At 58.4% G+C, this 14838-nt stretch overlaps 1 protein-coding gene across 2 annotated transcripts in view; it reads right to left on the bottom strand.

The window, feature by feature from the left end:
• Positions 1 to 14838, bottom strand: part of SORCS2 (sortilin related VPS10 domain containing receptor 2) — a 485786-nt gene that overhangs the window by 169013 nt on the left and 301935 nt on the right. The gene's annotated exons all lie outside the window — the stretch shown is intronic.

The following is a 14838-nucleotide window of genomic DNA, read 5'->3' as shown; positions in this document are numbered from 1 at the left end:
CCCAGACAGGCACCGGCTGCATCAGTTAGGAGGCTCTGCTCCCGAGGACGCCTCTTGGTGCCCGAAACCTATAACGCCGGCTGATTTCGAGTCGGGCTCGAAATCCTGAGATCCTGTCTTTCCCGCACTTATCTGCAGATGCTGAAGTCTCGCTTATTATTTTGAAATTTATACTGAAAACATGTCTGTAATGGAGAGATTTTTGTAAATAATTTTCCTTTTTCAGAAAAATTACGTTATTCTTTTCCTTCATAGTTAAAGGAAAAATCCAGAGTGTGAGGATAGGCGTGACAAAGGCTTTTGTTTCACTGAAGGACTCGCCCCCGCCCTTGCATGACCACTTCTGCTCTGGCCGCCCTGGATCCTTGTCTGGAAGCGCCGGTGGTCCTCGGGCGGGTGCTCTCTCCTCCCCTGCCTGGCATCTTCCGTCTTCCCGCCATCCTTTTGCTAGGGCCTCTTCCTTTGTGAGAACTTGCTAAGTTTATCCTCCACATCACTGACTCATCTTTCCTGCCAAGTTCATTCTGTTCTTTCATACTCCAAAATCCCTCCGGTTCTGTCACTGACGTTTCTCTTGTCCTACAGGTGTTCTTTGATCCGACCAGCTCCCTTCCTAGCTCTGCCTTCTCCCGGGGAGCTGCGTTTCATCGCAGTTCTTTCTCCTAAAGCCCATCTTCCACGCACAACGACCGTGCTTCTACAGGGACTGCACGTCGCAGGACGGCATCTCCCCGTGGTGGTGCCCGGCCTCCCTTCCCGCCTGGAGACTGCGCGCATGCAGAGGTTGGGGTGTTGGAGGGGGAGGCGGGCAGGTGTGAAGGGAGAGCCAGCATGTCGCCCCAGGAGTGGTGGGCCTTTGTGGAGAGGCCTGGATGGGGGTCTCCCAGCGTCCTGCAGGTGGGCAGGGGGCTCTGTTTCCTGAGCTCTCCACTTGGTGCAAGGTCTCAGTTCCTAGCCTGGTCTCTCTGTCTCTGGCAGTATGGACGCTCTGTCTACACAGTCAGTTTAGAGGGAACCTGTGGGAGCTCTGGGCAGGGCTGACACTGTTTTGTCTGAGGAATCAGTGTCGTCCCCCAGAGAAGCCCCCGCTCTGGCCGCCCCCCCATCCGGGTAGAGCTGTCAGCACAGGATCACCCTCTGCCTTGGTGAAAGCGCCAGGGGCGGGGGGTGCAAAGACGCCTTCCTGGGGATCTTTATCTTTCACACAACAGCGGGGAAAGAACAGTGATATGGCACACGCTGCTGAGGACCCGCGGCAAGGCCACCTGCCCCATCCCGCAGGGGCCTGGCTCTCAGGAGAGCAGGCGTTCCTTTCCCCAAAGAGAGGGAGGCGACCACGTCTTGTTAAAAGTACAGCAGGACTTCAGAGGACACAGAACGGGCTAATTTATATGGGACAAATAACTCTCTAATTGCTCTCTAATTACATGACAATTAGGATTCACGCCGTGGCCAGTCCTTAGGTGTCTATTTATGGGCTGTGAGGAGCAGTCATCGAGCCCGCAGCCATTAAGAAAGCGACAGTCTGCGGAGCGTGCAGCCCAGACGATTACGGAGCATAATCACCCGTGTAATTATTCTCTTATACCCGAGTAATTACACGGTGGTATTATTTGTGTATTACAATTTATTCATATACCTAATCACAGTCTTCTTTCACAAACCAGGACCCGGCCCAGGAGGCACTGATCAATTTTTTTAAACAACAGAAAAGGCATCTGATGAAAAGCTCAGAGAAGGTCTGGGGAAGGGAGTGGAGTTCATGCCTGAGGCCGATGCAGGCCGGCAAGCCCACCCAGCCCCCAGCCCATGGGGAGCCCTGGCGGGCAGCGGCCTCAGCGCCGGGCCTCTCTGCTTGTCACAGACCTCGGCGGCTGTGGCCCGGCACGCACGACCCCCTGTGTTAGGACCAGGCGTTTTCTCATCTGTCTTCTCTCCAGGACTTTGAGACTCGCAACGGCGGGACTCTAGGAGGGCCCTTATTTGTATTGGTAGCACGAAGGGGTGAATGTCGAGTGGGAGTAGGGGATCGGTCCACACCTGCGGAGCCAGGCAGGGAGGACGGGCCCCTCCGAGCTTTGTCCCAAGACAGAGTCCCATTTATAAAAGCAATGCTTTCAGTTGGGGCAGGCAGGAGGGGAGGATGCGCTGAGAGATTCAGACCGGTGATACCGAGGTTATTTTCCCTTGAGAATTTCAACCACATTTTTAAAGCTCCATCCAGCGTATCTTGCATGGCAAGCTAAAAGCAATAATGCGGTGACCAAAACTCCCAGGAATGAAGTAGCTGGAGAGGGGGGCCAAGTCACCGGCAGTCACTGGACCTGTTTGCACAATCCACAAAGCGCAATCTTGAAAAAGTTGCTCTAAACAGAAGAGAGGCCACAGGAAAGCAGAGTGCAGCCTGATTCACAGCCCCAGGTGGGAACAAACGCGAGGCTGGCCGGGCAGGAGCAGCTTGCGGTCCCCTGCCTCCTGCCTTTGCCAGACGCCTTCTGGTCATTCTTGATCCTACCTGACATCTTTCCAGTAAAGACCCCGCTGCTGCTGCTGGCCTGCTTTGGTTTCTGTCGATTGCCACCAAGGCCCCTGGCTGCCACCCGCTGTACTTTGACCACAGCCAGTGACAGCGGTGCGGGAGGGCCTCGGAGCTGCGGGAGGGCCACACTTCCTGTTGCTGGTGCAGCAGCTGAGGCCCAGAGAGCAGCTGGACAGGCCAGGATGGGGTAGCAGGAGGCCCGGAACTCGGGTCCCCACCTGCCCTCAGGCACCCTGGCCCGGGGAGAGGGCTCCCCACGGCACAGTCTGCGGCGGTTCACAGCCAGGGAGGCCGTGGTTGGTGCTCAAACATTCTCAGCCTCCGCTGCGTGAAATAAAACACACACAAGGAACAAAGACGCGCCGGCTCCCGAGGTGCAAGGAGGAGCTGCCGGGCCCCATGGCCACCTGCCCTCCCCCAGCCCTGCCCCAACTGTCCACCGGGGGCTTCACGTATGAGCTCCATCGTATTCAGTCCAGCCTTTGGGAACGAATATGAGAGCTCATCTCCCTCCCCGCCCAGGCCCAGCCCCCTATCCGGGCCGGCTTTCACGTGCCCCCTGGCGCTGTGAGCTGGTGCGGTCCGTTCTAGTCAGTGCCCGGGGCCGTAATGTGGTCGCCCTGGGTGGGCCTTGGGGGCACACATGAATAAGACGTGGTGCTGGCCCTCAAGGACCCCCACCCGATGGGGAGAGAATCAGTGAGCCACGCACTGAAGAAGAGCTCTGTGCATGCAGCGGGCTGTGGGCGGCACAGATGGAACAGGCATTAATTGAGTACCTACTGCACACTCGGGCGATCCTGGGCCCTTCATAGGCATTACTGCATATTTTCCTTCCTGTGCAGAGTGCCTGCACCCCAGTGAGGAGGCAGGGTCTCAGAGGGGCCCAGTGCCTGCCAAAGCTCACCCCACGGCCGGAAGGGACCAGTGACCGGCAGATTATCAACGCCCCAGGGCTGGCCTGGTCCAGGACCTTCTGGCACGGGAACCCCCCAGCTCCTCCCCCAAAGCTCCCCACAGCCCTCTGGGGCCCCATCCGGAACTCTGTCAGGGCAGGGCACCTCCACAGAAAGCTGGGGGCTGCGAGGCCCTCCTTTCAGGCTAAAAAGATACACTAGCTACTGAGTTGAAACAGGCAGGGAGACGGAGTTTGAGATTCAAAGAAAAACCTTCTAAAGTAAGGGAGGATCTTGTTATTTGTCAACAGTAGAGTTAGAAGAGACAACAGTAGCAGCATCAGCTGATGGCGTCCCTGTGCACGCTGGTGCACGCAGCCTGCAGGCGGCTCCTGCTTTTGTCCGCCCGCTGTTGCTCTTGGAACCTTGTTGCCTGGTGTGGGGAACCATCCTCCCCTCACTCCATTCAATTGTGGGGGCCGACTCTGACCCTCAGAGGACACGGGACCAGGCTTGCCAATCAGAGCGTCAGCTCACGCTGGCCACACTGACTGCTTTAGGAACAGGGCACACGACCCCAGCCTGGCCAAAGGGAGTCTTCCCTGGGACCTGTGCTGAAACCGTCGGGAATTGGACCTTGCTGCTCTGAAGGTGCGGAGGATCATGTGTATCTGGAGCTGCCAGAGGTCATCTTTTCCACCAAACAGCAAAAATGGGCCTGAAACTGAAGCCAAGCCCGAGGAGAGCAGAACTGAGAGATGGAGGGAAAGAGAGACTGAGTCCTGATGTCACTATTGGAGGTCCTGGATCAAGCTGTGCCTGAAGGAAGATCTATCCCCTAGTCTCCCCAGTTACATAAACCAATGTATTACTCTTCTTGTTTGAGTGGTTTCATATTACTTGTAATCAAATGAGTCCTGACTAACAGAGTGGGGGTGGGGGGTGACGCCAGGTATTTACTTGGTTTGTCAAAGGAAAACAACTAGAACAGAGAACACTAGAAATGGAAGGCCCTTCCAAGGTCACGTACAGACAGCCGCTATGTGACATGGGGGCTGCCACTCTATCCCCCTGACACCCAAGACTGCCACCACTGATCCATCAGGCCGCTCATTTCCACAGCACTAACATGGCCCCCAAGTCCTTCCCATGACCTCCAACTGGCTGGAGGAGGTAGATGGAGATAAACCTGTTTTCAACCAAACTCTAATTCAGAGGGAGGCGAAGTGGCGCGTCCCAGCGTCCCTGCTAACTCCCGTAAGCACACGAGACGATACTGCCCCTTGACTTAGGCTTTCCCTAATATCCGATGATCTCTCCTGGTATGGACAGCCACACCTCTGGGATAAGCCATCTGACTTGCCAAATTCCTGGATATTGGGGAACGTGTATACGAGGGGAGGAGGGGGCACCATCAGCACCTTTTTAAATTGAAGAATACAACTGCCAAAGTTGGGTGACGTACACATGCTGTGAATATACGTACAAAGCACTTTCTGGGGCTTCCCTCTGCCTCACCAGCCACAAGCCCCCAAAGAGCCAGGGCTACAGGGTGGGCACAGTGCAGGGTGGGGGCCCGGACCCACCACACAGCCCGCACCGCCCCAGCCATCTCTCCGAGCCTCAGGCAGCTCCCCTGCAGGACGAGGACCCCTGTGGGTTCAGTGGGATGGGGATCAGTAACGTCAGCAGCGATGACACTCGTCACAGATTCGTCAATGGCTCAGTGCCCAGCACTGTGGACGGGACATCTCGCTCAACCTTCACAGAAGCCCCGTGCCCAGGGCGCCCATTTTACCAACAAGGCTCTGAGGGCTCCAGAGATTTCCCCCAGTGCCGATTCTGCCTCATTCTGGACCCGCGTCTCCACCGCTGCGACACTGGAGAGGCGGTACCAGGCGGCCGCGCTGTGAGCCCCACCTTCCACTCCCGGGGCCACTGTAAGCGCTCGCTGCCGGAGCCAGCACTACTGTGCCGTCACTGTCACGAGTGGAGGGCTGTCACCCCCCAGCACACGCCCGCCCCACTGTGCGGGGCCAGGCCCTCACGCTGCAGAGTTCCGTTCCGAGGAGAGGCCCTCCAGCCCTAGGCGTTTTTCTGGCTGTGGATGGGACCAAACAAGCAAGCGGCGACCCGGGCCTCGGAGGAACCCGATGGTGGCTGGCTCTCCAGAGCCACAGACGCCGTGCATTCTCGGGTCCCCGCCGTCTCTGCGACCCTGGGTGCCTCAGGGAGGGCGTGAGCTTCCTGTGGTGGCTGTGGTAGATTACTGCAAACTTCAGGGCTTCAAACCACACACATTTATTCTCTCTCAGTTCTGCAGGGCTGAAGGGCTAAAACCAGCCTCCTGGCTGAGGTCAAGGTCTTGGCTGGGCTGCTTCCTTCTGAAGGCTCCGGGGAGATTCCAGTCTTGCCTGTTCCAGCTTCCAGAGGCGCCCACGCTCCTCGGCTCACGGCCCCTTCCACCTTCAAAGCCCGCAGAGTAGCCCCTTCCAGTCTCCCTCCCTCTCTCTCTCCCGTCCTTCGCTGTCTCTCCAACCGCCTCCCCCATCCTCACACGGCCTTCTCCGACCCTCCTGTCTCCCTCTTACAGAGATTACTGTGACTACACTGGACAATGGATAATCCAGGATGATCTCCCATCTTAAGATCTTAGCGTAATCACATCTACACGGCCCCCTTTGCCACGCGAGGGGACATATTCACAGGTTCTGCGGATTGTGGACGTCTTTGGGGGCCATTCTGTGGCCAACCACAGCTGGAGAGGCACCGTCTGTCCTAAGTGCCTTTGGGAGGCAGGGCGGTGTGTCCCGGGGGACACAGGGAAGGGCCTGGGCTGGAAGGGAGCACCGACTCTGACGGCCAGTGGTCAGCAGGCACGGGCCTGCAGGGCTGAGATGGGGCTGGGGAGGGGGCCGGGCCGCAGCAGACAGCCTGGACTTCACGCTGAGAACAGCAGAAGGCTGGGCGGACCACGCAGAGCTGGCTCTGAAAGCCGAGGGAGGCAGGTTAGGGATGGAGGGAGCCGGTGTTGGTGAGGAGCCCGCTGGGGTGAGCCGGGCGAGAGGAAGGGCAGCTCGGATAGGGAGGCAGAGGAGACGGAGAGAGGTCCAGGGCACTCGCAGGAGTCCGCGATAGGCGGGATCTGGAGGGCGAGGAAGAGGGCAGAGCTGAGCCGACACCTGGGTTCCTGCCTGTGCACCCGTGGGGACGTGGCACCATCCACATCAAAGGCCTGGCTAAGACCAGCTTACACAGACACGGCAGGAGTGGATTCTGCAGCCTTGGGGTGGAGGCCGTGGGAAAGAGAACAGATGCTAATGCAAAAAAAAAAAAAGTGGCAGAGGCTCTTCGGGGGTCCGCTGGTCCTCCACTGCGGACATCATTTCAAATTTAAGCTGCTTTTACCTGGCTGTGGTCCTTCCAGCTTCATGGGAGCCCCCACTGCACAAGGGACAAACACATCATCTGCCACTATTTTCTAAGGCCTTGTCTTTGAAGGGAAGAGGAATGAAATTCAGGCTGCGGCAAACAGCTTGTCAGAAGTTTTCTTAAATCCCAATTCTCACTTACTGGGGAAGCCAAGGGGGCTATGCTGTGGGGAACAAGAAGGGGCCGCTTTTCAGGAGGCTGGGGCAGCGTCCCCGTCCAGGAGGCAGAGGCCCCGCCCCCAGGCTCCTTCGCCCTCCATCAGCGGCTACACAGGACACAGCTGCTGACCTTCAGTGCCACGTGACGTGGTCACCCTGCACGTGTGGGTCCCCTCAGCTGCCCTCAGGCACCAGGGAAATAAACCCGTCTCCTGCTCTCTGGCCCAAAGCACAGCACCATTCATTATTTACCGCATATGGAGCAGCCTGGGCTTGGTCACCAAGACGGAGGCCACATTTCATACTGAGATGGGGCCATGATGGCCGGGAGGTGGGTGGTCCAGATGTGAAGACCTAGGAGCCCCCCCAGCACCAGGCCCTCCCTGTGGGCAGGCTGGTGATACAGCTGAGTGAGCCCCTGCAGGCAGCCAGGGCCGGGGGAGAAAAAGCAAAACGGACAGGGACTTGGGGCTGGGTTTGAGCTCCACTCTATCACGAGCCAGCCTGGGGGCCGAGACCAAGCCCCTCAACGTGTCTGAGCTCTGCAGGATGGGGACCACCCACCTCCCCGCATTGTTGTGATGGGGCAAAGGGGGTTCTGGATGGAGGAGGCACACCCTGGTTCGCCCTGGAGACAGCCTGCGAAGGGTTTAATTATGGGTCAAGGGAGGGCAGGCAGGTCCCAGCAAATGCCAGGGCTTCCCAGGGCCTGCAGAGGACAGAGGAGTGGGCTGCAGTGAACAGGGTGTGAGCCCCAGACAGACATGGGTCCCGAGCCCGCTCACCACCCCAGCCCCTCGCTGGTTCCTAAGCCTCTGGTCTCTGACGAGGTGCCTGTCCTCACTGCCTGGGGCTGCTGCTTGTGCCCTAGGGTGGCTCTCTGTGGTCTCAGGGCCCTGCCCAGCCTGGCCTCTCTGCCCCTCACTCCCTCCAGCCCCAATGGACGGACATCCATATGTGCAGAGCACCGACCACAGTGTCTGACACGCAGTAGGTGTCATCAGGTCATCCCAGGGACCCTGCAGGAACAGGACTGGAGTCCCCACAGGTGGGCGGCCCCTGAGATGCAGGGTGGCCTTTCCACTTGTACTTGCTTTTTGGTTGTGGTCTCGGGGTGTAAGATTCCACACTGTCTTCAGAAGGGAGAGTAAATCCAGTCTCTTCCCCTCCACGTTTCCTTGGTTCTGGCGGCAGAGGCCCAGGAGACACATTTTCCGAGCAGCCAGGACTGCTGCCTTGCTCTCCTTTCTCCTACAATCACCTATTGCTTTATGAGGGAGTATTTCCCGTGCGTTAGGCTGGAGCTTTAAGGGGCTCAGTCTGTTTCTGAGACAGAAAGGCTGTAGACCCAACTGAGCCACTTTTCTCCTGGACGGGAGATGCTGCCCAGCCTGCCAGGGAAGTGGAGCACACGGCTGACTCGAGGGGGAGGCCCGTTTAGCCCAAGGTCTGTTTCCCAGCCCCCGAAGGCTCCTCTCAGCCTGTCTTCCCACCAGGCAGGTTACCAGGCTGGTAACTGACAGCCCTGAGTGCCGAGCCTGGCCGGAGGGGTGGGGGAGGCCGGGGGCAACAGGGGTGTCCACGGGCCCTGGCTTTATTCTCAGGGAGCTGGGGCGCTCCCTCCCCCAGCAGGGGACTCGAGAACCCACCCCGTCTGCCTCCTCTTGTGTGCCATGGCTGACCAGAGAACTCCAGAGCAGGACAGAGGCCGGGGGGCCTGTCCCGGGCTGAGGGGACTCTCTGAGAGCCTGTCCCACGGGATCAGAATGGCAGCAGGCCCACGTGGCTCCTCCATACCGCCAGACCCCACCGCTGCCTCCTGCTCCAGCCAGGCCACCCCAAGGTGCTGCCCCTGGATGCCCCAGGCCGGTGGACACACATATCCCGTCCTGGGCCCTTCATGCTCCCCCTGAGGCCGGCTGCCTCTCCACAGTCCCCTTCTCACAGAACAGCACCCTTGTTCACCCGCTGCTCATGCCAGAAGGCTGGGGCATCATCTACTCACACAATGTTCCAGTCCTGTCCTGCCCTCCCTGTGTCCCCGCCCACCAGGTGCAGACTCATCCTCTCTCCCTTGGACGCCACCTCACAGGTGTTGGAGTGGCACAGATGCCGTGGGATCAGTATGGCTGCATGAATGAGTGGATGGGTGATAGATGGAAGGAGAGTGGCTCTCCCTCAGTCCACGCCAGTCTCCCCACCAAGCAAAAGGGCTTTCTTAAAAGACAAGCCAACCTGCACATCTGATCTCATCCGGGGGACTGCACGAGCCCACCTCCCATGAGAACAGCCCACTCAGGCTCGCCTCTCCCAGGGAGGGCTGGGACCCCCCCGCTGGTGGCCTGCACGCATCTTGCCTGGAGAACATCACTCGAGAAGACCTCAGTTTGCAACTGTGCTTCACCGTGAGTGCTCCCTGGTAGTCAAAAACCCACAGCAGAAATGAAAATCAGCAAGAGCTGTCCACCTCCACGCCGGGGAATGGCCCTGCTGCGCCCGGCCTCCCCTTACGCCAGTGGAGCGCACACCACGAGGGTGTGTCAGAGGCCTGGCTGAGGGTTTCTCATATAGGTGGCAGCCCCCGCCTCAGCCTAGGTCCTGGGCCGGCGAGGCATCCTGAGCGTGAGCACCGTGTGTGAAGGTGCCACACCCCGGTGCCCACGCCCCTGTACCTCGGAAGGCCGCAGATGCAGGTGTGGCCAGGTCTGCAGCAGCCCCAGACCAGGCGTGGGGACCCTTCGGCTCACCTCCTGGAGTTAAATGTGCACCTCAAACCCATTCCCCAAACACAGGGAGAGAGCGAGTCCTCCCAGGGTGGTGAAAAGGACGGGTTTGTTTTCCCCAGCATGGCTCAGGCTCACCGGGAACAGCATGCCCTGGGAAAGACATGCAGTGGGCGGGTTTGGTCCTCTTAGAGTCCCAGTTGCATGCCAGGACTGTGTCCTGAATGTCATATGCCCTGGGCCTGGCTCAGGGGCACGGAGGCACTGGCCCCCTTTGGTGCTCATAACACTGACGCTTCATCTCAGCCACCAGGGCCGGTGCTGCTCAGCATCCTCGCATCTAACCTCCATCTTACACCTCAGAGAGCCAGGAGGGAGGGACTCGGGGACCCGACCCCCTCAAGGCCCAGTTCTCCCCACTGTCCCTCGGCCCCTTCCTCACCACACGTTCTTTGTCAGACGCTGGGGCCTGGGAGCAGGGAACGCCGGTCAGCACTTGGAGGAATGATTCCAAAGCAAAACGGAACAGGGCCCCATAAGCATTTCAGCACGAGGAGAAACAGCCAGAACTCACTCCCGCTGCCCAGAACACATTTTAGCACACGAGCAGACCCCAGGCTCCCAGGCTCCTCGACGAGGGCGTTAGGGGATCCCGCAGGACGCAGCCGGCAGCAAGACCACCGCAGGCTCTCCATCTGGACTGGCGTGGCCAGAGACCGCCCCGCCCAGGCTTTCTGAGCACAGAAGGGGGTCTGCGGTGGCCACGTGCATGGGACCTGGGCTAACCTCAGCTCCCTCCTGAGGGCCGACCACCACCATGTGCTGCCTGGGCCCAGATGAGGGAAGCAGACAGGGGTGGGCCAAGAGGTCAGCTGCTGGAGGGGAGGGGGCGGGGCCTCGGCAGCAGGGAGGGGGTGGTCTCCATGCCAGGGAGGGGCGGGGCCTCTGCAGCAGGAAGACGGGTCAGGGTTGGAGACCAGGTCTATAGGATAGAAGGTGGGTAATTGAGTGGAGGAGAGGTGGAGACAGAGAGAGCACCTGGAGCCAAATCTGAGATCAAAGCAAGAAGGGCTGAACTACACACATGGAGGAGAAAAACATCCAGAGACAAAGGGCAGAACAAAGTGCGTCCTTTTGTCTTTCCGGAAACACTGTGAGAGTCCCGAGGAGGCAGACGTGGCACAGGCTGTGGAATAATTACGGAGCCCGGGTCTCCCTTTGCTGCAGGACACAGGCGCCCACATGGGGCAGCCCAGGCAGGAGGTAGGGGCTCCCGTCTTCCCGGCCAGGGTTGTGAGGTCCAGAGAGCTTGGCTAAATGCAGCACCTGGATTTGAACTCGGCTCCCAGGCCTGTGCCCTCTCCTTTCGGTTTCCCACCCACCGGAGGGGGGAGGCTGTGGTGACCCTGAGGACAGGCCACTCCGTGTCGGTACAGAGCTGCTCAAAGGGGTCAGGGGCAGTAGAAAGGGCCGTGATGATGGGTCGCTTGGGCCTGGGCACAAATCCTGGCTTGGCTGACCCTGGCCGTGTGGCTTTAGGGAAGCAACTGGACCTTTCTGGGCCTCTCTTCCTGTCACCCGTACATGAGACGGCACACGGACCCTCACCTTGCAGGGGCGTTGCAAGGATTAGAGACAACACACGCGAAGCTCCTAGTACAGAGCCTGATTAATAAAGGGTCTTTGGGAACTTGGACCGGTCGTCATCACAGTCAGAGCGGCCTCTTCCAAGAGGATGTCTCGCTCTCTGTGACACTTGGAGCTTCTCGAAGGCAAGATTTTGGTTTGGTTCATTTCGCCATCCTGAGCGTTTGGCTCATGGCGATTGCTCAAAACGTCTTGGGTGAGCGAGCAGAATGAAGGAATAGGTTAACTGATGGAGATCTTGCCCTGTGCCTCTCCAATGAGGAGTCCTGCGCCCTGGAGCGTCCATGGTGGTGGCAGAGCCAGCAGCTCATGGGGCTTAAAATGGGAGCGTTCCGTGGGTCAGCAGGTTGACAAAGGCTTTTTGTTGAAAATGTGCTTCAGTGAGTGTATGTGTGTGTGGATTTTAGTATTCAAACCAACGCTGATGTATCATGAAGTAAAATGAAAATTCACATGAACTTTTAATATTAACCACGACACTTGAAAGCAATTCCATGCCCGGGCCAGCTCCCCCGGGCCACGCTTTCACACCCTCTCCCGGTACGTGGTGTTTTCACGGTCAAGTCAGAGAGGTGCTCTGATCCAAAGCTCACGTAGGAATTGCAGACAGCACGGAAGGCCTACGGGGATGTTTGGGGACTGTCAGGGCCCTGGGGTCTCGGGTCATGCCATGACAATAGTACAATGCCCTGCCCATGGGCAAGAAGGCTGGGAGCTCTGATTGTACCGCAGGAGAGACAAAAATGAAAGGGAATTCATTTTGTAAGACAGGTTGCAAAGTGGTCTCTTAAGAAGCTATAAAGTGCTGCTTGGCCTGTAATTATTGCTAAATGAACTCCTAATAGTCTTCACGTCTTCCTGCAAAGCCTGTCCATTACCCGATAACAGGGGAGGTGGACCCGCCGGGCACACACTCATGCAGACACCCCTGCAAATGAGGGCCCATCTTTTCCCAGATCAGACGCAGCCCCGGTGAATCCTCTCCTGGAGGCCGACTACATCCTCTTTTCTTATTCCTCCCACCAAAATGCAGCAGGAGAGGTTCAGTTTCTCAGGGCTCCACCAGACCCTCAAAGGTTCTAGAAGGCTGGAGTGGTTTGTCCACTTCACCTCTGCATCCCAGTGCCCAGTAAGGGACCCCGGAACATAGTAGGTGCTTAATCCCAATTTATTGTCTGTGAGATTGAAGAGTTCTTTCTCCCCAGCAGCGAGCGTGCAGCTGCCAGCTTCTGTAGGGCCCCGATCCGCGGCTGCCAAGTGGATGGGCATCGGTGGTGCCAGGGAGCTTGGAGATCAAGTGGACTTGCCTTCTCGAGGGGAGAAAGCCGAGGCACAACACGAGACAGGGGAGTCTGGCTTCTGCTCACACGCATCTCATTCCCCAGGTGCTGCTCCTCTGCTGGGAGGGGGCCAGAGGAGTCCAGAATGTCCGAGCTAGAAGGGGCTTTGGAGAAGCTCCAGTTCAACCTCCTCATCTTACGATAGGGAAACTGAGGACTGAAGAAGAAACACAGTCTGCCCAGATGAGATCCTGCCCAGCCCAGCTGTGGTCAGACGGGGCCTAGTGCAGCCATAGCACATTAAAGAGCCATGGATTTCCAACCTCCGGTGAAGTGGGCTGGGCTGTGCTGGCATAGACATGGGGAGCCCCACCTGCTCCCTAGAACTTTGCTGGGGGGCTGCCTGGTGAGCTCAGGGTATGACAGAGGGTGCTCCAGCGTCTGGCAGACCCGGGTTCGAATCCTTGCCCAATGCCAAGGGCAGAGAGACACTCGATATATTTATTTGCATCAGTGAACACTCTGCTGCCTACCAGCTGGAGGACCTTGGATGAATCTTCCAGCTTCCCTGAGCCTCTGTCTTCTCATCTGGGTAATGGAGGTGATGATGCAAACCCACCTCCCCCCAAATAAATGGATATGATCGACGTTCTGGCCCAGGGCGTGCACATCGTGAATGATCACCAGAGGGGGACCCAGGAATCAGGAACGACTGCATATATTGATGCAACAATGGAAGGACACGTTTGCTTTATATTAAATGGAAATCTCTTGCCCTGAAGGGTCGCACCCCCTCCCCAGCCCACCGCACGCATGTTTCTCGAGTACCGGCCGAGTGCTGAGGGCAGTGCACGGTTGAGGAGATGGAGCGGAATGAAATAACGGTCTCTGCCGAGCGGTCTGCCTGGGCTGCTCCCTGCTCCCTAGGACCACCCTTCCAAAGTCTGAAGACCAGCCCGTGGCCCCGAGTCCTGCCTCCACCTTCACCAGCCCCCATGGCTTCCCCGTTCCTTGCGTGACATGGTCTTATATCAGTTTTTTTTCTGTAACAGTGACTTGTCTGCCTCTAAATGCATTTAAAACCAAATCAAAGCAAGCCCCCACCCACGGAGGCCTCTGCTGCAGGGCCAGCTCTGGGGGCACAGCCTCACGGTGTCCCAGGCCCTGTTCTAAGTAGTGCACGGGCGTCAAGTCATGCAATCCTCATTCAACTGTTAGGACCCTACTTTACAGACGAGGAAACTGAGGCACGGGGAGCTGAAGCAATGGCCACGGTTGTCCTGCTGGTGAGTGGTGGAGCCTGCAGCCCGGATCTCAGGCCTCTGCTTGCCTCGGCCTCCCTGACCCGCCATCATCAGGAGCCTCCAGTGGGTCCTGCCCTCCAGGGAGCGGGATCTGTCCCCAGCCCCACTCAGCGCCTGTCCCACCTCTTCAGACAGAGGAGGTGGCGTTTCCTTCTCCAGAGGCAGAAGCTCAGGCCGCCGGGAGCGTTGCCCTGAAGGGTCGGCTGCCTTGTCAGTTGGAGAACGAATCGCCCCCTTGTTCTTCTCACTAACACTGAACTTGTTCTCTCCACACAGAGAGGTGCACACAGGCCTGGGGGGCCGCGCGGGTGCTGGTCACCAGTTCAGAACTCGGGCAAAATCGCAGAGCAAGTGAGCTGCGGAGCCAGATCCAGACCCAGGCTGAGCCCCCGATGCTCCAGCAAGAGAAACAGAGGGGTCAGCCTCCAGGCTGCCCTCACGCCCAACCCGCTGCGTCCCCGACGTCCTTCCCCTTCCCGGGCCCTCCCAGCTGCCACACTCTCGGCCCCGCCCTCTGCTGCCCCGGACCCTGGGAGCACCTGGGGCCCACCCGGAGAATCCAGGATCATCTCTTGGTCTCAAGATCCTTAACTTAATCACAGCTGTGAAGTCCCTTTTGCCACATAGGTGACAATTCATAGGTTCCAGGGATGGGGAAGGGGGACCTCTGGGAGCCACTATTCTACCCTAAGTGGCAGCTACAAGTGAACTGCAGTCGGCACTTAGCTGTCAAGTCTCCCCTCAGTCGTCACCCTCAGTTACAGGTGGACACCCAGGACCTCCCTCACGTCCCCTCACTGGGGGTTATGGCAGAGCTGGGGCTCCGCAGCCCAGGCGCTGTCCCCCAGGTACCCCTGCA

The sequence above is a fragment of the Equus przewalskii genome, chromosome 3 (assembly GCF_037783145.1).
Source record: "Equus przewalskii isolate Varuska chromosome 3, EquPr2, whole genome shotgun sequence".
NCBI classification, from domain to species: domain Eukaryota; kingdom Metazoa; phylum Chordata; class Mammalia; order Perissodactyla; family Equidae; genus Equus; species Equus przewalskii.
Note: the sequence above shows the minus strand (reverse complement) of the source record. Positions and strands in the feature narration are given on the sequence as shown.